Source organism: Cucumis melo, chromosome 7 (genome assembly GCF_025177605.1).
Source record: "Cucumis melo cultivar AY chromosome 7, USDA_Cmelo_AY_1.0, whole genome shotgun sequence".
Lineage (NCBI taxonomy): Eukaryota > Viridiplantae > Streptophyta > Magnoliopsida > Cucurbitales > Cucurbitaceae > Cucumis > Cucumis melo.
The window spans coordinates 22,504,183-22,527,080 of NC_066863.1; the positions used below are offsets into that span (position 1 = coordinate 22,504,183).

Genomic DNA, 22,898 nt, shown 5'->3' on the forward strand with positions numbered 1-22,898 from the left:
AAGAAAAGGTCACACAAAAAACCTAAATTTTTACAACCTTCACATCTCTCTTCATCTAAATCTCTAACCTCCATAGCCCCACTTCTTTTAACTTTCGTATCTTCTTTAAAAAAATAAAACCAAAAGATCTACAACATCTATTTTATCTTCTCTTCTAGCAACCCCTAAATCTTTATCTTTTTTACTACAATGCCAAGAATCCAACACACAAAAAAACTCTGACTTAATTGGAGGTGTATGGTAAGACTTTGGTCCCAATGATCCACACTTCAACAACAAGTGAGTTTGGTGTGTTGGGATTTTGACGTTTCTTTCTTTTCTTTTTTCCTCCTCCTCTTCTTATTATTTGTTTATTTTCCTTCAAAGTTCTTTATTTTTTATTATTCTTACTATTTTCATTATTTTGTTTATCTTTCTTCAAGCTTCCATAAAAAAATGAAAAAAAAAGACTAAATGATGAAATAATTGTTTATTATTCTTGTTCTCATTTCTCTACTTTACTTTTATAGTTTTTATTTATTTATTACATATTTCTTCATACCTTGTTGTTTATCTCTTCTTTATTTATTATTATGTATTTTTTTGTTAATTATTCTTAAGCTTTATTCTCTATATATTGTATCTTTACTTTTCTGTTTAATTAGCATTTTTATTTTTTTTTTCTTTTATAGCATTATTTATTGCTTATTTAATATTTTCTCATCTTGATTATTGTTTATTTAATATTTTCTCATCTTGATTATTGCTTCTTTAATATGTTCTTATCTTTTATATGTTATTTAATATTTTGTTTTTTTCTATTCTGTGGTCAATTTAATACGTTATAGTTAATAATTGTTTAAAGTTTATTAACATTTAAAATTATTTTTTCTTTTAAAAATTACATCCGACGACGGAATCTAAGAAATATGGGAGTCTGATTTCTTAGAATTCTTGTGGTGAGGAAATTGATTTTTTGGGAGTCCGAGACTGATATCCAATATATTTTTATCTCAATATGCTATTTTATATTTGGTTGATTTGTTATGATGCTTATTTATTCTTGTTTTTACTTATTTAATTTTTCTATTAAGCCTCCATTCGATTCTATTTAAAATTTATAAATCTTTCTAATTTAAATTTTTATTATTTTAAAATCCTTCTAATTTAAAATTCTCTAAGTTTTAAAATCTTTCGCAAAATCCTTGTTTTTAAATCATTTAGAAAAAATTTCTTTAAAGTTATAATTTTTTAATTTTTTTTACTTTCAAAATTTAATCTATGATTCATAAGGTTTCTTAATCAATCTTTTTCTAATAACTTATATCGTTTTTTAAACAAAATTCTACGACGGAATCTAGGAAATTTGAAAGTCCGATTTCCTAGAATTCTTAAGGTGAGGGGTCACATCTTTGAGAGTCCAAGATTTGACCCCAAGAAAAAATGATTTTAATTAATGTTTAAAAAAAAAAACCTTCTTTTTATAAGAAGGCCATTCCTATGATGAATTTTAAAAAATTGTACTAATTTCTCACTTTCTTAAGGTGAAGAAATTTTCTTCAATATAGTCTAATTGATGGAATGCTCTCCACTTATTTTATAAGATCATTGCTTCAAATATTGGAGTAATGAGGGGTAAAATAAGACATTATTTTTTTTTAAAAAAAATTAAAGAGTATTTTTAATTCAAGATTTAAAATTTGGGCAGCATTTTCTAAACGGATATTGTGGGGTGCTAACACCTTCCTCATACACAAATGACTCCCGAACTCAACTTGGTTTATTTAAAATTGTTTACTTTATTTCAGTGTCCAATCACACCGTGAAAAGGCTTGGTGACGACTCATATTTTTTTTTTAAACTAACCATTTTGAGGACATCGGCCGCTTCGTGTTGTCTCGGACATGTGGCGACAATACATAATGAATTCACAAAATCATATCTCGGGACATTATTGTCCTAAGATGCCCCGAGTTTTAAATAAGGAATTCACATAAGTCGTTGCTCGGGTAAACGTTAGCCTGTGATAGACCAAGATCTAAATATACTTATAAACATTTTAACACTCTTACGCCATCGATACCTCGGGAACTCCCTGAGTTGAAAAACAAGCATTGTTTTAAAAATCTCGATCCACTTTTCCAACTAGATTTTTCGAGTTGAAAAACAAAAGCATTAGGTTTTAAATCTTGGGTCAAATAATACCCAAGATGTATGTATGTGCCCGAGTTCTAATCTTTTCAAGTTCTTTAAGTTCATTTCTTTATCGTATATGTATAGACACCAATTTAATTTTCTCAAGTTTCTTAATGGAATGCGTACTGAATGATATGTTTGTTGCATTCTCGTGTGAGAAAATGAATGTTCAGTTTAGAGTGTATAAATCGTTGAACCACAAGTTAAAACAAATGATTTAGCTACGGAGACTTAGTATGTATAAAGAGACAACACAATCAACTTTGGTAACCCAGTTTGATGAAAAACCATCTACATCTGGGGGGTATGGAACCCACAAGAAGAGTTTCTATTACTTTAATAATACATAATGATTACAATGTTATGACTTAAGTTATGACACTCTACACGTTGTCCTGTGTCTAACTTGAACTGATATAGTGAATCAGATAATAATGTAACATAACATGAAAGGAAGTTCTCCCCTTAAATCATTGGTTTCGGACCCCTTCAATCTTTTTTTATTCGTGAGCTCTTCTCCTAATTTCAAACTAGAAATCACTGATTAATCAACATCATTAAACTTTTCTCACCTCTCTTTTCAAATAGGACGAATTCTTGTTCATCATAAAAAGCACACATTTTCTACAGCAACTCCTTAAATACTGCATAATTAGTCGTATCCAAACAATCCACAAATTAAGGAGATTCTAACCAATTATAGCCAGCTAACAAATGCTGAAAGTATAACAACAAACTTAAAGGGTGTGGGGCCACAATATCTTTTTTTTAACAAGCACCAACATTTCCAAATTTCCAACACTAGATTTGTTACAGACATGGGTTAATTCCAAATTTCCAACACTAGATTTGTTACAGACATGGGTTAATTCTGATCTATAAACACACTAAATTCGAAACATACTGCAAGCGAGAAATATGCATCACATCCTAAACATAGCTGATCACAAAACATTCTTCATTTCAAGCAAAAAAACACAGAAAAACACACAAGTTCATAGCATATGCATCAGTAATCAATACGGAAAACCAGACTAACCAACTGTCAGCAGAGCAGAGAGAAAGAAAAAAAATAAAACTAACCCAAATAGCAGCAACAAAAATCTTGAAATAAGTTCAGACTAAAATTAACACCTAATCAAACCTCCAATATCCTCCCCTTTGCTGGCTGCCAAATGATACTAGAAAGAGGAACCCACAGTGGAGGAAGAGGGCAATAGACGTAGAAGGTCACGCAACACAGATTCCACTGCATTCTTTTGAGCACTTAGATCACAAAGAGTATTCGTAGTGGCCTGTGATTCCTCAGTTAAAACCTGAAGTAATCGAACTGTAGTATTGTAAGGAAGAGGCAAACCATCAGACGAAACCAAAGCTGCAAAAAAGAATGGTACATAGCCACTAGTAGGAGTAGGACAAAACTCAGATGGCAGGTCAGGTACATGACCACCTTGGAATAGGCGAGGACTTAAAGTCAGAGTCTTTGGGGTGTGACCAGGTGCATCTATAGAGGTGAGAAGAGAGGCGTGTTGTGATAAGAGAAAATCAAACAACAACCATGGAAAGCATATGAGAATATTTATCCCAAATGTGTCAACATGTCGAAGAATATGATGAAAAATAAACTCACCAACATTCAACCGAGCCCTAGTGCCAACCAAGTAGATAAAGTGACCAAGGGTTGTAGATACTGTAGAAGCATGTGTAGAAGGAATTAGGCACAGTTAACCCTAAGAACTAATTCAGTATAGTAAGCAAATCGAAATACATATTTCCTGAACATGAACTTTATGAAAATTAGCAGATGTGGGATTATTAAAGACAGTGGGCAGGTTCAAAATCAATTATTGTATAAGTCTGGCGTAGAAGGGACCAACATTCTCAATAGTTTTCATCAGGCCGACAACTTTATTCAACTCGATGACAAGGGTGTAGGATTGATGCTTGGTCGAAACATTCCATTCATCAGCCATTCGTCGATGCAATACATATTTCCATTTGTGCACATTGTCTTATGAGTGAAATGACACACCATCTAGGGGCACTGTCGAAACATTAGACGAAACTTTTCTTCGGCCAGATTTTGTGATAACCACTCGCTGACCCTTAGTTGATAGGCGACGAGGCATCTGTGGTACAGAGGGACCATTGGAATCACCAGATGGCTGATGCAGGTGTGTAGATGTAGGGGTAGTAGTAGGAGAGACAGACGGAGCGAAAGCAGTAGTAGGAGGTGGAATCTCGAAACAGAGATCATTAGGTATATCTCCCATAAGAACTCAAGTATTAATAGTAACATGCAGAGGGGGGAAAAGCATCCGTGGACACAATAGAGTTATTGAAAGCATTGTCATTAGGAATAGCATATTCGACATGGCGTCGTCTATTAAAAGGAGCCATACTTGGGGTGGGCATTGTAGATGGACGGGGAGATGATTCATGCTTGCGATGAAACAATCGAGACGGAACCACATTGTCATCTTCATTAGAAGAATTTGAGGCAACCTGTACTGTCTCAATCGAAGTGGTAGTACGCAGCGCAGGCGACGACGGAGTTGGTCGAGAGAAAGGAGTTGTTTGGGGAATAGAAGTTGACCTGTGAGAACTCTGAGTGGCCAAGCGACAGTTGAAATCCAGAGCGCTTGCAGCAGTGACAGGTTGTTGCGGAGAACTCTTAGGATGAGTCTTGTCTCCAATCTCCCTTACTCATCGAATACGCCGATAAGGATGATGACGGGGAATACTCTTGATACAATGGCCACGAACAGACAAACCAACATTGGAAGACGGGGAATCCATGGCGATTTTTTAGGATAAGAGATAAGATGTAGTTCGATTTGAAACTATGGCTGAAACATGCGATATGAAATAGAGCGGAGATGGTAGCTGAAGTGATCGAATTGAATGCCAGTAGAACCGGAGAAGACGAAGCAGCAATTGGTTAAATCTTCAATAAATATCAATATATTTGAAACCGATTACTTATGGATCGGGAAATATAGATATGACTCAAAAAATTTAAATTCACAGCAGAAATTTTGGCCCAAGCCCATAGTTGTACTTGCTATTCAGGGAACGTGTAAACTCTAAGGAAGGCCCGATGACTCTTAAAAGTTGTTGCTTCCATTGGTTTGGTAAAAATGTCTGCAAGTTAAACAGAGCTTCTCACGTGTTCAAGAATAATAACATTGACTTCAACAAGTTCTCGGATAAAGTGGTGCCGAATGTCCATGTGCTTCGTACGGCTATGGTGGACTGGGTTTTTTGAGATACTGATTGCGCTTAAGTTGTCACAGTATAAGAGCATTAAGGCTGAGAAATTCCATATTCTATGAGCATTTACTTCATCTAGAGGAGCTGTGTGCAACTACTGCCAGCGACAATATATTCAGCTTCGGCAATGGACAACGAGACACTATTATGCTTTTTGCTAAACCATGCTGTGAGATTATTTCTCAAGAAGAAACAGCCACTAGAGGTACTCTTCCTATCATCAGAACATCCTGCCCAATCCGCATCACAAAACCCCACCAGTGCTGATGAAGTATCATAGGTGTACCACAACCCATAGTCGACAGTGCGCAATATGTATTTCAGAATACGTTTTGCAGCATGAAGATGAGAAATACGGGGAGAAGCTTGACATCATGCACAAAAGCCTACTGTAAACGCTATGTCAGGTTGACTGGCTGTAAGATAGAGCAAGCTTCCAATGATGCTTATGTACAAGCTGTCATCAACCTTTTCTCTAGAATCATCTTTTCGAAAGTTTAAGGTGAAGTGCAGCCGGAGTTCGTTTTGGTTTTGCTCTATCTAGGCCAAATTTGGTATAAGAGTACGAGCATACTTACCTTGAAAAAGGAAGATTCCAGACGAGCATTTTTTAATTTGGAATCCTAGGAAGAAGGTAAGCTCACCCATCATGCTCATCTCGAATTTCGACTTCATCTGTTCCACAAACACTGAAACCATAGCAATAGAAGATCCCATAAAAATAATATCATCCACATATGTTTGAGCATTTAGAAAATCAGAACCTTGTTTTTTTTATGAACATTTTCTAGTTAGCTTCCCCTCTATTGTATCCTTGTTGCACCAGAAACATAGTAAGTTGTTCATACCAAGCCCGAGGTGCCTGCTTAAGACCATATAATGCCTTTCGAAGATTGAAACGTGATCAAGATGTGCAGGATCAATGAACCCTTTTGGTTGGGCCACATACACTTCTTCAGAGAGAAAACCATTTAGAAATGCGCTTTTGACATCCATTTGAAAGAGCTTGATGTGACGGAGATAGGAAAAGTTAAGAAGTAGACGAATGGTTTCAAATCTGGCTATGGGAGCAAACGTCTCACCAAAATCGATTCCTTCGATCTGTGTGTACCCTTGTGCCACTAAGCGAGCCTTGTTTCGAGTTATGACTCCTTGTTCATCGATCTTGTTCTTAAAAATCCATTTTGTCCCAATAATGTTAGCATTTGTAGGTCGAGGAACCAGTTCCCAGAAAACATTTCTTTCAAACTGTAACAATTCCTCTTGTATAGCTAGGATCCACTTCTCATCAGTTAATGCTTCTTCCACACTCAGCTCAATTTGAGAGGTGAAGCACACATTCGCAATCATCTTAGCATAGTCTTTTCGTTCTTTTATTCTTGTGGTTACACCATTATGTACATCGCCAATCACTAAACTGATGGAATGATTCTTGGATACATGCGAAGACGGTGCTAAAATTGATGTCTTGGGAACACTAGGTGGACCTGCTGGTGATGAAGCACCTATGTTAGTGGCTTTAGATACATTTGAGACATCTACGGATGGTGTGTGTCTGAGGTTCTCACCAGATGAGATACATACTAAGGTGTCACTTGAGAGAATCTCTGAAGGGTTGGCACCTGAGTCAGTGCAATGGGAGTTTCCATTACAACTCGAGTTACTGACTGGGAGTCATCAGACAAAATTAACCCATATGTGTAAAAGGTGACTGGATAGTTCTAGGTCGAACTGATCTTTTGACGCTCGTCTCATCATTCTTGTCTCTTTCCTGCATCAAGTCATGGACAATAACATTGATATATTCCATTACAATTTTAATTCGTTGGTTAGACACACGATATGCCCGACTATTTGTGGAGTACCCTAGAAAGATACCACTGTCTGACTTTGAGTCCCATTTATGATGAGTTTCTCTATCTCCAAGGATGTGACACAGACTTCCAAAGATGTAAAAGTATTTCAAGTTTGGCTTTCGACCCTTCCAAATTTCATAATTTGTTTTTGAGGTATCTGGTCATAGTGACACCCTATTGTGTATGTGACATGCAATATTGAGTGCTTTTGCATAGAACTGAAGAGGAACTGACTTAGCATGCATCATAGCTCTGGCCATCTCCTGCAACGTCCAGTTTTTACGCTCAGTAATCCCATTTTGTTGAGGAGTGATAGGTGCAGTAAACTCATGAAAAATCCCTTTGTCTTCATAAAATTCACAGAAGCTGTCGTTTTCAAATTCACGCCCGTGATCACTCCGTATTCGAATGATGCCAGTATTCTGTTCTTTTTGGAGCTGAATGAATAACACTCAACAGACTTTGAAGGCTTCTGACTTTTCATGCAGAAATTTTATCCATGTATACCTTGAGAAGTCCTTTACACACATAGGCATATCTTCTCGCTGAGATTTTCTGTTTGCATGGGGCCCATGAGGTCCAGGTGCAAGAGTTTCGAGACTTTGGAGGTCGTACAACTTTCAAGTGAAGAATGAGATGCTTTCGTTTATTTTTCAGTTGGACAATCAAAACATTAATCATTGTAGTCTTTGAGTATGGGAACTCCACACATAGCATCTACATTGATTGCCTTGCAGATTGTTGATAAGCTAATATGACCTAATCGTTGGTGCCACAAAGAAGTTTCGTCAGTTTTTGATAAATGGCACATGGACCCTTCTTAATCCTAATGATAATCGGGTACCTCTGAGAATCACATTATTCTTTTGACTGATTACTTTACATGTGTCCCATCCAAACTTCTTAGAAAATCCTTGATCACACAACTGGCTGATTCTAATAGGATTTGCTGATAGACCTTCAACAAGTCAAACATCTTGGAGACATGGAAGACCAGGTTTATTTACAGATCATTTGCCTAGAATTTTCCCTCTTTCACCATCAACGAACATAACATGTCCTGCACGATGCTCCTCAAATTCTGTTAGAAAAGTTGCATTATCAGTTATATGTCGCAAGCATCCACTGTCAAAATACCAGTCAGATTTACTTGCTTCTCACACTGAGGTCAGTGCTACGTTACAATTCTCATATTGTTGCTTTCGTCTCCATACTGCCTTATTTTTTATTGTGGAATCAACTCTGAATCGAGTAGGGAACTCATATAGTTAGTAACAAAATGGACGAATATGGCCGAGTCTTCCACAAAAGTGAAAAACCCAGTGCTTTCTTTTGTTTTGATGGGTGATAGGATCTATCTTACTCTTCGTGTAAGTATCTAAGTTCCGTGAAGCTTTCACAAATACTGCTTTGGACGGACTGGCTTGATAAGTCTTTGAGAAACCCAATCCTATCCGATTTGTTGGTGATCGTCCATCCTTGAGAATATCTTCGAGTTGTTGTGTTCCTGATGTCAACATTTTGACATTCTTCGACAAGTTTTCGAATTCCCTCGTACTTCTTCCAACTCAACTTTCTGATGGAGAAAACATCAAGAGATATGCTATAGCGGAATAAAAAGGGATCATGCTTTACTTTATATGCACCTAAATGATTTAGAAATCAACATGCATATGCTATGCGATGGACCTAAATGAAGAGCATAAAAGGTAAACGATGGACTTACCTTTTATAGTTATGAATTTCTTCCTCGATCCAAAGCTTCTTTTTTGCCTGAAATTAACAAGCAAGGACAACCACTAAGTTGACCTACTAATCTCAGGACCAAGAACGGAGTTTTGGGACTCGATTTTGTGAAGTAAAACTTAGAGAGAAAGGAAGGAGGTGTATCGTTTAAGTGATTTTTTCAGCAAAGACATCATCATTTTTGATTCTGTAATGAGAAGTTTATATATGAAATTTTACATGCAAATTGCATGCAAATTATTTCATATATTCTCAACACCTAATTAATCCATTAACTCTTAATGGAATTAGTGGCTTCTATTTCACAATAGGCTGCCACATTGCCCACTAACTTTTAGTTAATTAAGTAATTAGTCAAATGGGCATTTTGGTCATTTGACCAATTAAGTCACAATGAAACTTTGACTTTTCATAGTCAAAAATCAACTTTTTGACTTTTTGCTATTTTACCCGTCTTGACTAATTCTAACCTCCCGAGTATGAATCCGCATTAATTTTTCTAAAATTTAAATCATATTTGAATATAAATTCGGTCAAAGTTTTGTTTCTCAAAGTTAAAAGTCAACAAGTTGACTTTTACAACTTTGACCGTTTCAAAACTTTCCAAGTTTCTAAATATGAATCTATATTTATTTAAATCATATTTAAACACAAAGCTTAAAGTTTATCTCTACCGACTTATATCTTATATATTTGTCAGTTTCTCTCTCTTTTCTTAGTTCGAACAATTCGAGTTACTTCAACATTCTTGTTCTTAGTTGAATCCATATGAGCTAGTAGGGGAACATAATGGACCTATAGATCATGGGTTCCAACGATTTGAGATTAACTGACTTAACTCTTTTAGACCAAGCTTAATCAACATTCGTTAACTAAAGAGTCATTCCACTAAAGACTCTTAGTTGCACTCCCTTCACTATAGATATATTTCTATCCACCTGATATAACCACGATGAGTAAGTCAATCCTTCACAGGTTGTTCCTAATCTTGGCTGGGTCAAAATACTGTTTTACCCCCGAGATTATATCTTGCTCTTTAAGACCCACTAATCCACTATTGAACAATTGGTTTAAGGTCCAACCTATAAATCTGAATCCTTCTCGGGCCAATGAGACGGTGGGCCCCTTGTTCAAGACTTGGATTCAGTCCTTAAGGGAACAACCTATCTACTATCCCAGAAATGGGTAGGAATGAATTCTGTTTTGCACCCTATGTCTTTAGCTATCCACTCGATCTTATCCTTAAAATGGGAGGCTTATTGGGCCAGCGATGATGAGCTGCCCTCACCTATGCAGATCTAAAGATACTACCAAATGTACAGAAGTTCATAATTAGCTCAGGATTAAGATCAAGTTACCTAAGTCATCAGAATTGAAATAGTCAGTTTATAGTTTACTGTGTTATAACTAAAAGTGGCTATTTCGTGGTTTCAGTCTTATGCAAACCATTTACATAAGATGCCCCCACTCCCATGTCTCTACATGAACGATTCAGGATTACATTGTTTGTACTAACTACGGAGCGGGCCGCATCCATAGTGTTTTTCCAGAATGAGGTGTCCAACCTTATTCAGCACTATAGACTATTTGTGCTATTAACTTGAACTTAATCCATGTTTATGTCTCTACATAAAATTCAAGTGTATTTGACAAATTCAGTAAAATAGCCTCGGGACCTTAATTTATTTGTTTTAAGATTATAACATTCAATAATAAATTTTATTGAATCAAATAACAAAGTACGAGTTTTAGGACACAAATTCCAACAGAAATATGGACTCCCAACATGCTTTGGCGGCTAGCATGAAATTTGCACATGTTATCACTATTGAACATCGTTGTCAGGTTCAAACTCAAATGATGGATACACAGTGCATGGAACTTATTGGGGAAGAATTGTGCAATAGATTTGGCGATGCTCTTATGTTGATCGGATATGAACACTATCCCATTGACATCGCTGATAGTTGTTCGTAATCGTTTCATGAACCAAGTCCATGATTCGTTGTTCTAGTCACCTAACCCAAATGTGACTAGGTACACTTACTTATTCGCTTAAATAGACACCACCACAAGCATAATACCCTTATAATTTTCCTTGTAATGAAACACATCATACACTAAACCCGACCTTATGCTATTAAAAAAACCCCGCATGGATACACCAAGTGCCATATATACATACTAGAAATAACCATCAGGATCGATCTCCAAATCATAATGAGTCCCCAAATTGGAAATCTTCAATGCTTCTTCATACCGAGCCAACAAAGCATAAGATTCTCTGTGGGACTCCCTTACCATTGAAAGTGCAACCTCTTGAGCCGTTCAAGCTCTCTCGTGATAAATCCATGCGAAACTCCTTTCAAAAATCTAAATTATTTATTTGGGCCTATAACCATAACCATCACAAACGTCTTTGTACTTCGATTGAATCAGTTCGGTATAACCCAACTCTTATCTTGCTTATGGCTTATTTTCTAAGGAATTTTTGGCATGTGTCCATCCTCATACTTAGAAACTTTAAACAAATCAGAATCTTTTAGCTTCGTAGCTCTTAGTTTCCATGAATAGGCAAAGTTAGAGCATCTAAGAACATACAACTTCTTGTTCAATCTATTCATACAAAACTGAAAGTTTTACATTCTGGTAAACACCATAAGTTTCTTTCCCAAATTTTTCTTATTAAAAAACAAATAACCAATATGTACATCTTCTAGGTATGACTCGGTAGATATGAAAATCGTGTGTTCCAACAACTTTTCAACACGCCATTGCTTTTTCTTGCCAATTGATGGATGAACTTCTTCGTCGTCACTTTACTTATACCTTCCTCAAGGGAAATTCTTCATGATGTACTTAGGCATCTTCCTTAGACATATTAACACCATGAAGACCAAGATTCTCACCATCACCTCCGAGTTTTACTCCCAATTCTATATTTGTAAACCCGATATTTTTCTTTGAATTTTTTTTAATATCAAAGGAATAAAAGAAATTGGAAATTATGTATATAATTAATGTTTTTTTCTAGAAAAAGAAAAAGGGAAAAATGAAAAGAAAATAAAAGAAGGATAAAAAGGAAGGAAAAAAGAATAAAATTTTCATTTTTCTTTTCTTCTTCTCTTTCCCTCCACCACAAAGTTTCCCTCATCGATTTCTTTACCATTTATGCACCAAATTTTAGAGGAGATTTCAAATGTTAGAGGCTGAGAAAGGAAGAAGAAGTTCAAAGATGTATGTTGAAGAAGACAAGGAGTTTGCAAGACAAACTTCTCTATAGTTCATTAAACACATCTCTGGTTTTTTTATTGATTTCGACCTACACAATAAGAATTAAGAGGTGAGGTTTAAATTTACTGAAATCTAATTCATTTTCAAATAAATTTTATGAAGAAAGCTTGAGCAAATTCTGATGTTCATTAGGTGAATTTTGACAGAGAAGATAGGGCAGATTGTTTTCACGCGGAATTAGAAGATCTCTGGTTTTTTTTTAGTATTTTAGGGTGTACCAGTGGAGTTAGGATCTCTATTTGGTATGATTAAAAATCTGATTCAATTTACTACAACTCTTATGAGAAATCGTGAACAAAAAACGACTAAAAATAAGCTAAATTGTATGGACAAGTTAAAGGGGTCGTAGTGTACGTGATTGTTGGAGTGGTTCTGTTTCGAGGGATATATGAGATTATACACAGAGAATCAGAATTTTATGTCTTCAGGTAAGTTTTAGAGACCTCAAAATTAATATTTGGACATAAAGAAATCTCATTTTGGATAAGTATTGGAAGAGTTATGATCATTTGAATATCATGCTACGAATCTGGAAAATTTTGAGAAATATGTTGAATATGGTTTTATTTCTTAAAGTTAAACTTCTTAAGCATCATCCTTAGTGAGCCATATCAAGCATAACATTTGAAGATCATAATATTTAGGTTTATAATACTCGGTTTTGGTTGTTTGACAGGCCAAGAGGAAATAGGTCAGGTCTATACACTGGGAAACTAGTCTAAGACTGTGAGTGACAAAAACAAGTTTTGAAAATGATTCTTTTTTTAAAAAAATATTTCTTATAACTAAATGTTTAACGTGCTTGACTACGAGTTTATAAATGATATATGATTTCTATGTTTAGTTTTCGAATATGAGTTTCGAGCTTAGATTTCATAATGGAATCCACATGTTAGCACGTAATTAATAAGTTCTGAAAAGCAGTTGAAATGACATTTGTTTAAGTAAAGCATAGTTTAAGCAATAATTATTTTAAGATTTTCGGTTTTTCCACAAACAAGTTGAGTAAGTTTGAGTTTATGCAAGGTTAAGATAAGCATACATGTTTTAATGTTTTCATATGCTTTATGATATTTCCATTGACTACATGACTGAGATCTTGAGCCTGAGGCTAGAGGATACCGTGTGCACACATGTTACGTTTCGTTGTTGACGTTGAGTGTATTTCGTGAAAACAATGCTGTTGTGAGTGCTGGACGAGCCCCACTTCGACAAAGACGATGGGAGTGCTGGACGGACCCCACTACATCGTAGAACTAGTAAACGTTGGTTGTACTGGACGTGCCCTACAGAACGTAATGAAGTCATCTTAGTTAAATAGTTTATAAATAGGAAATGTCTTGCTAGATTTTATAGATATACGTAGTAAATGTTTAAAGGAGCTGTTTTCTGAAAATATTTATAGTTAACGCTTTACTTGTTAGATTTATAAGTTTTCAATGATTATCATGAGTTCTGAATTACAGTTTTAAAGTATTGTCACTCACTAGGCTTTATAGCTTACCCTTCCAAAATGTTTTATTCACTTTCTAGGTAGAGATCGAGTTCTCGGTGCCTGATAGACTGCCTTAATCTGCTGAAGCTTCGATATCGATTGTCAGTACGTGGTTAGAGTTGTGCATAGAGTCTGTTGTGTTATGATGCATACATCTTTGTATGATATAGATACTCTACAATTTGGGTAAGTTTAGAAGCTACGGTTGTGTAAACCTTTCTGGGTTATGTTTTGGTTAAGGTTTCTCCAGGTTTACTTGGGCAATCAAATATATTTGGGCTACACTTTATGTATGTTTATGACTAGTCTAGGTTCCGATGTGTTGTGTTGCATGTATAATAGTTTTGTACTAGATTAGCAAGTTTATCACGTTAATGAATTCAGCATAGTCGATAGACATTGGTAGAGAAAAGTGTTATCGGTCAGCTTCACACCGTCTTTCGGTCTAAGCTAGCAGGTAGTCTGGGAAGGGGTGTGACAATATTAGACATAAGAAGACCAAGATTCTCATCATCACCTTGGAGTTCACTTCCACTGTCAGGGCCAACATTGTCCACAAACTCGTCATTATCAATGTTACCGAAGCCATATCCATTGTCTTCCAACTCTAAGGGACACATGTTCGTAGTTAACGGACTTAGCTCACGAATCTCATTGGATACATGTGAGTGCTTAGGGTTGGGATTAGGGGAATGAGGTTTTTTGCTTTCACTCGCCATTGGAATATTAATTACTTGGCTCGTAGTACTCTTAGGGGATGGCTTTGAAACCTTAGAAACCAAAACGGCTACTTGTGAGACGTCATTCCCCTTAAATAAAATTCAAGGTCTTCTTGATTGACAATCACGAAAGCCCCCACAAACTGTTTGACATTATATATACACCTAAGGACCAAATCATGCTCATCAGAGTTTACTCCAGTTATTTTATATATTTCCCTCACAAAATCCTCATATACTTGATATGTATTGAACCCTTTAAACTATCCTCAGACGTATTCTCTCTCAGTCTCCTTCTATTCTCCACCAAAATCAATAAACACATAAGGCATCTTGCAAATATACAAAGAAAATAATGAACACACGTGTAATCTCGGTAACTTGTAAAAATTTCGGTCGAGACTTGAAACCCTACACGGATCTTGGGATAAATCAATATAGAATTCGCCCAAGATCTATGTATGAGCACCGAGTTTATGTATGAAAATGTATTGCAATAACGATAGACAACATCATCAGCACGAAAACTATGATAAAACGTTAATATTCGCTTGAAATATTCCTAAAGAACTTCTGAAAAAGTCTGAAATGCTTCGTTAGTTGAGAGAGACTTTGGAGAACACTTTTTAGAAAAAGAAGCACTTTGGAAAACCACTTTCCTTCTTGGTATTTGTTGTGGGATACTTGAAAACTTAAAACTTCAACACGCCACCAACTACTACAATATTAAATTCAAACTATTCAGCCATTGAGGGTATTTTCTTAAATAATAGCGACTCTACTTTGCTAGCTATGGAACATTGCTCATTTCTTACTAGCAAAATGATTTGTAGTCTTTTTCTTCTTTAGTTTAAATAAAGCATTATTGTAATCTCACGTTCATGTATATTTGGGTGTTCAGTTTCATTCAAGGTTAGCCCTCTTGTTGTAAGAGAGAGTACGTTGGGCGAAAACTTTATATTATGTAAACCGAAATTGATACATACTTAGAGGAGTCTAAATATGTATATGTATTGACGAGATCTCATGCTTAAGAGGAGCCTGAGTAAGTATATTTGAATTTTGTTTCAAACAAGACATGGAAATAATGTTAAAGTAATAAGAGATGAGATCTTTGAGTTTAGGTTGAATGAAAGTCACTGTAGATAGTATTTAACAAATAAACACTTCTTTGTTAATGAAATTTCTTTCTATCAAACAAAATGTCTCCTAGTTATATGTGGTGTTACATTGAATTGGGTCATAAAACTTTGTGTCTTTCTAACTCTTTTTAATTTATGAGTTCGGTCCTTTGTAATTTTCTTATTGTTACGACATTATATCTTGATTTGTGCTACTATGTATTAGATTCATCTATTAGATTAAAATCTCCAAACAATTCACTAACCAGTGGAAATAATCTTCAGGTCACTTCAGCTATCTATCCTATCTAATAGAAAGAGCAACCCTAATGCCTAAAGAACATGTGATCATCTACTACCAACTGCCCCTAGCTAGTAAAATAATATTTTTTTCCTTCTCATTTTCAGTGATTTTAACACCAACACAAAATTGCACCAAGCTCTCAAGAAGCTAGGCTAGAGCTTTCACAACAAGATAGCTGGATTGGGTTTGATGAGCAATTTCCCATCTTTCCAATCTTATTTCTTAGCATTAGGATGCAAACAGAGTCAAAACTGACATAAATTGAAGATGTACTATAAGCAAAAAGAGACCAAACATTCCCCCTATTCATGTTAATGGACTGATAGTAGTACCATTATGATATAGTAAAAGAAACATGTGAGTGTTCTGAGAAAAGTGCAAAGTAAAGTACATATATAGTTTGAAAGGAAATGTCAAAATCTTGATGAGTTGCAACAAGAACAAGGAACAAGGAAGCATTATATATCCTAATTAGCAACTTGGAAAAATGGTTTCTTGAGAGGGGAAAAGAAAAAGGTATTAAAGAAGAGTTGTTTGAATAATTTTGGGTATGTGTGTAGATGTTGATGTTAAAACAGAGTATGATATATATGTCAGTGGATTGGATAAGTGTGTAAGTTTAAAGACATGACAATGCCTTTGTTTTTTCACTTTTAAATTATTCATAGAGACCCCAATTGGCAAAACCCTATAAGTTATAAGGCTATGGTTTTGACACACATTGGTTCCTATTGTCTCTCAAATGCTCCCCCCCACCACCCCTTTTGGTACTGACACTGAGTCTTCGTTCTGAGATTGACAAGAGTGAAAGATGCTCTTCCATTTCTCTCCCACACCTTTTCCCCAACTCCCTTTTCTCACTTTTCTCCATTCCCATTATTATTATTATTATTTCCTATCTTTAATTTTTGGTTGCTTCTTGTATTTTTAAAATGTTTATTTTGGTTGTTTTATTCTAAAAATAAAGTTAAATTTTTATATTTCCATTTTTTTCATTATTAACGATCAATTTTGATCCGTTTGTGAAAGTTTAGAAATCAAAGTAAACTAAAATTGAAAGTATATTAATCATAGTAAAACAAGATAAAAATTATAAGGACTAATATGAAAGTATTATTATTGTTATTTTTTGCATCTCATCGCTTTTCTTTTCTTCTATTGATTTACTCAACTTAGTGAGATACCAATATAATCTATCAGTAATAGATTTATATTATTGATAGACTCTAACATATTATGGTGTATTTGCAATGGTTAGAACATTGTTATATATGTGTTGATATTTGGATTCAATTATTAGATTCACAAGTGATACTACAATTTATATGTGTCAATTATTTGGGTTTGACTTGATAATTGTATTATTGTAGGGTAGGTGATAGGGAAGGGTAACTTGTGAACCAATTGCCCTATTTTGTTTAAAAGAGATTTGAATCCACTGAATCAAGCTTGTAGATAGCTTGTGAATGCATGGTGACGCTGATATATACCTTTCCCTTTCCTTTGAATTTTCCCTTTTTCTTTTCTCTTTAGGTTTATGTACCAAAATTTGAGTAGTCTTGTCATTGTGTAGGGTTTATCTTGTGAACAAAAATATTTATTTACTTCGTTTTGAGTTTCACCTACATCCTATCAAATTATATTTATTTGTTTCATGCCACAATTAATTTTCTTACTCCTCATTACAAATTTTTTAATTTCTTTTTTTGTGTTTGTATTTACTCGTTTGTTTGTAAATAAGTAGTGCATGCTGGGTCATTAAATTCAATTGCTCTTTTATCTTTTTAGAAAATCATAGAATTATTAATACAGCAAAATGAACTAAAATATTTATAAATATGACAAAAAAATTTCAAAATTTATTAATGATTGTTATAACGCTTATAAGGAGTATCACATAGACAGAATGACTAGATAAAACACGTGTTTTCCTGCATTATATCTCGCCTAGACAGAACACGTACTATCTCGCCTACTAGTCAAACCACACATAGTTTTGCTCGCCTGGTCTAATCACAGAACAACTCGCCTAACGATCAAATCGCCTAACGATCAAATCGCCTGGTCAGCTCACCTACTACGAAATAAAAACAAGTTAGGATAAAAAAGGCCGAGTCGCTCGCAGATCTCTCTTTCCTTAAGACGTTTAACAGCTCTGTTTTTTTGTGCAAAGAGATTCATATAACCACGTTGTCTCCAGGATAAAACATTCGTGTTTCGTCAATAAAAACTACACCGAATACTAATCTGAATACCAACACTTAAATAGACACTCTTTTACTCGAAAAACTCAAAGGAAGAAAAGTATGAAATGTTTCTATTTCTTTATATATCGAAATAATTATGGAAAATATCGGTAATTAATTGTATAAACGAAATCAAAACATTTTTAGAATAATGACAAAACAAACATAAATTTTAAGAAAAAAATATTTTGTTCTGTAAAAAAATAATAATGTCATTATTAAACCTCACCTCGCCATGACACTGTTTGTGTGGAAATATCGGCAAACCCACATTTGCGTATCTACTCTCCCCTTTCAAAAACTTGGGTGTCCCTTAGAGTTCGACAAATGAAAGTGTGCATATTTGAAGAGACTTCTAAAATACTCTCTTAATAATGTGGGACAAACTAAAAGGTAAATAATGACATATTTAAAATTTTTCATCAACGATTATAAATACCGTTATGGATCAATAGTTGATTAGTATCTATCAAAGTCAAATTTTATTATATTTGAAAATATTTTAGATAATATTTATCAAATTTAAAATAATTTTTTGAGATTTTATGAAACTGATAAAGAAAAAACCATCATAAAAATCCGAAAAAAGAAAAAGGAAAGAAGAGTTGAATAGAAATAGAAAAATGGGGTGTGTGTGTGTTTTGCGTTGGTAATGCCATGTACCAAACATATCATAACTTCCATTGTTTTGAACCTCTTCAATATTCTTTATCTTAAAAACACTTGCAAAACCCACCTCTTTTCCCCACTTTTTAGATAACCTTTTTCACCTTTATACTTATCTTCTTTTTCTTCTTTTATTTAATCACCATTTTCCAAATCTTATCTACTACTACTACTTTTCATTTTAATTCCTACTTTCACATAATTATTAATATAGTTCGTACGGTGTCATGGATATGTGATAGTTTTATGTTCTATTACAATATTACAAAATAATGGATATGTGATAGTTTTATGTTCTATTACAATATTACAAAATATATATAATTTAGTTTTAGAAACTGAAACCATGTTTATGTATACATTAGTTAGAATTGAAAGATTTTTCATAAATGATGTGCGATAATTATACTGCATCAAGTGTGATCAACATAGATCAACAATAGTTTAAATGCAATACATCGATCTCTCTTAAAATTTTATTGATTCAAAATTTTTCTAACTTGTACTAGAATTACTTTTTGTAAAAGTTACTTTTGAATATACTTCAATCTGATGTATTTATTAACTTGACTTAGGTACGGTTATTTTCAAGTTGCAATTTGAGTACGGATAGGATTCTTCAATTGTTAAAATTATTTTTTTTAGGTAATTTGAAAAAGGTATTCAATTAATATCTTAGCGGTACATTTGAATGTACCAATAGAAAGGAATTCTTTTTTTTTTTTTCTTTTAGGTTCAACATTTGGATCCAACTGTCTAAGCTATATTGAATAGATGATCTTTTTCTTTTCTTTTTTTTTTCGAGAAAAAGAATAAAAAATAATGAAACAAAATCTTTAGGGGCTGTTTGGGGGGCAATTTAACACTGTGGGGTTAGGTTTACTTAACCCTAACCCCTGTTTGGTACTAGGATTATGGAAACCCTAGTTTTAGGGTTTCCATAACACCCGTATTATCCTCAAACCCCCCATTCTCATCTGCCCCCTAAACCCGATTTCTCTTCTTCGTTTTTTCCCTTCAACCCGTGTTAACCCCTCCTTAAATCCGTGTTGTAACTCCCTTCCATCCATCTTCTTCCTCCCAATTTTTGTTCTTTCTTCTTCTCCCCCTACTCCTCCATTGCCGGTTTCGTTTTTTAGCTCAAAAATCCATCCCCCTTCGATCGAAAACCCCTTCGCTTCATGACTCTGAATCCATCTCTACATCTCTCTAAGCCTCTCTCAATCTACAAAAGTTTTTGTTGAAGAGAAGATGGACGACATGCATAGACGCCAAGTCTATTGAGCCAAGCAAGGAAGAAAACGATGACTCCGAAGATGATGATTCCTCCGATGAGGGTTCCGATTCCGATGAGTCTAATGAGGTGATTCTTTCCCTTAATGCTTAACCCTTCTTCTTGTTCTTCCCCTTTTTCTTAACTTTAATCTCTTCTTCAATCTCTCTGTTTTTCATCATCTTCTTCTTCTTCAAACTTTCCACTCAGTTTTTTTTTTTTGGTATATGGTGGTGTTGTTCTTGTAGTAATGGCAATTCGTAAAAATATGGGTAATTATAAGCATATTAAAGGAGCTGTGATCTCGTTATTCTTATAAATCAAGATTCTGTTACTCTTGTCTCTCTTTTTAAGCACTGTAATCATAGTGATGAAGATGTTAAGATACGCTCTTCGTGGTTCACATTCCATATCTCCTCTTCCTATTCATAATGCCAATCCCTTAACCACTTTTGTTTCTTCTAAAATCGATGAACCCAATTTTCATCTTCTGTTAGACCTATTGTCCGATCTTCCGACCAATGCCATCGTCTTGTTTCGCTTGATGTGTTTCGCGGTATCACTGTTGCGGTAAGCATTTTCTTTTTTCTTACCCACAATTGCTTTTGTTTTACTTCTTTGTTTTGATTTTTTTTGTTAATTCTTTTCTACTCCATGTTGGTGTTTTTTAATTGAATGGAATGATTTTGTTTATGTTATCATCGAATGAGATTTCTCATAATAGCATGGGTTGGATGAAAGAACATTGGTCTTATGGTGGACTTGTTTTACTATTTTTTTTTTTATAAAAGGGTTTTATAAAGAAAATAAGGATTCCATTTTGGTTGTTGTTACCTGCTTGGTTGGCTTACATTGTGGACATATCATTGTACATTTCAAAGTGAGTGAGATGCTCCAGCTAAGGCTAATTGTTATGAGTTGTTATGTTGTGCAATTGGCAGCTGAGGCTAATTGGGGTTCCATCGTGAAGAGCTCTGTGATTTTGAATATATATGCTTCTGAGTAGCCTGGCTGGGATTCAAGAGGGAAAGGATGCGATTGTGGAAGAGGGTGGAATTGCTGCGCTTGTAGAATTGGACTGAGATTGTTTTTTTTTAAGGAGGTAATTGTATTATTAAGAAGTGGTATCGTGTATAGGGAGTGGTTTTTTTTTATGGTTTGTACAGCGTGGTTGAGAATGTTGAAAGAATGAAGATTGTAGAATGAAGTTAGTGCAGTCGATGGTTAGAGAAGAAGTTGTATGATTTAGTTAGTGCAGTCGATGGTTAGAGAAGAAGTTGTATGATTTTTAAGTAGGTTCTGGGATATCTTTTTTAATGACATTCCAATTTACTAAATAGTGTAATATCACTTGGTTTGATTTTCTGGGTTTGATTTGATAAAATTCTGATTGGTGGTTGTGTGTCTTGTATGGGTGAAGAACCCAAATTCCGTGGAACTCATCGTCTTTCTTGTAGCTTTATGTGAAGTACATTGAAGTTCTGAAATTTACGTAATTTAATTTTCATATTTGGTTGATTCTATTCTGCTTATTATTGATTGATTAAAGTTTAAATGGTAGTTGATCTTGAAATAGGGAATTGCTGCTGCTAATCTTAATTAATTAAGAGAAAAAAGTTGAATTGGTATGCCTAATTAGACTCATTGAAGTCTGTTTATTCTTATCTTTTACCAGCCTGAAGTATATTTTTTTTTTAGTTGATTAATAATGTTGTCATTATATATTTACAAAAAAAGAAAAAAGATTTAGGGAGGACTAATAATCAAAATGAATACACATAAGAAAATCAATGAAAATGGTCAATATTTGACGAATTAGAATGTAATTAGAATGTAATTGAAATTGGTATAATATTAGACTCAAAGTGTTCGATTCAAACATGAATTTTGAATTGCAATGCGTTCCAATCTCATTACAATGTCCAAACATCCTCTAAATTTTTGTCCAAAAAAAAAAAAAAGAAAAATTGCCAAGAAAGACATAATCATTATATGGAAGTCCTTAAACATTCCTTCAATATTTGAATGAAGTGTTACCTATCTTCAAAAGATATATATTATTATCTTATCTAAAAAAGAAAAGAAATATACATTATTAGTTTCCGTATAAACATGTACAATTTGTCAACAAATTATTTACAATAAGAGGTGTTTGACGCTTTCGTAAAAAAATATGCAATAATAATTTTTTCTCATATTTACAATGTCATTTAGAAAAATTACTACATAAAAAAAAAATTAATAACTCAACCCACATAACATTTTTCCCAAATAAATTTTATCATAAATTCTACTTAAACCTACCCACCTAACCCTTCCCCCAAACACATCTTATCATAAAATTCCCATTAACTCTTCCCACCTAACCCTTCCCCCAAACACATATTATCATAAAACTACATTTCTAAACCCTTCCCCCAAACAAGGGTTATGATAAAACTAGTTTTTTCATAACACTAGTTTTATCATAACACTAACCCTTCCTTAAATCAACCCTTCCCCCAAACGCACCCTTAATTTTTATTAGGAATGGGAGCACCGATACGTACTCAAAGAAAATGTTAATGATAATTGATATTTTTGAAAAAAGAAAAAACAAAATAAATAAAAAATATTTTATAAAACTTTTTTATTTATATCCTATTTATTTTAATGACATTTCATGGCTTTCTTTTTTGTCTAGTAACAATTTTTAAAATATAAATGCTGATTCATTTCTTATATCTATAT

General features: G+C 34.1%; 1 long non-coding RNA gene across 1 annotated transcript; it reads left to right on the plus strand.

Moving 5' to 3' along the window:
• Positions 1-19,748: 19,748 nt before the first annotated feature.
• Positions 19,749-21,691, plus strand: LOC127150152 (uncharacterized). The gene is made up of 2 exons (XR_007822159.1): positions 19,749-20,258; positions 21,110-21,691. It is a non-coding gene; the product is annotated as an uncharacterized LOC127150152 (long non-coding RNA).
• Positions 21,692-22,898: the final 1,207 nt, after the last annotated feature.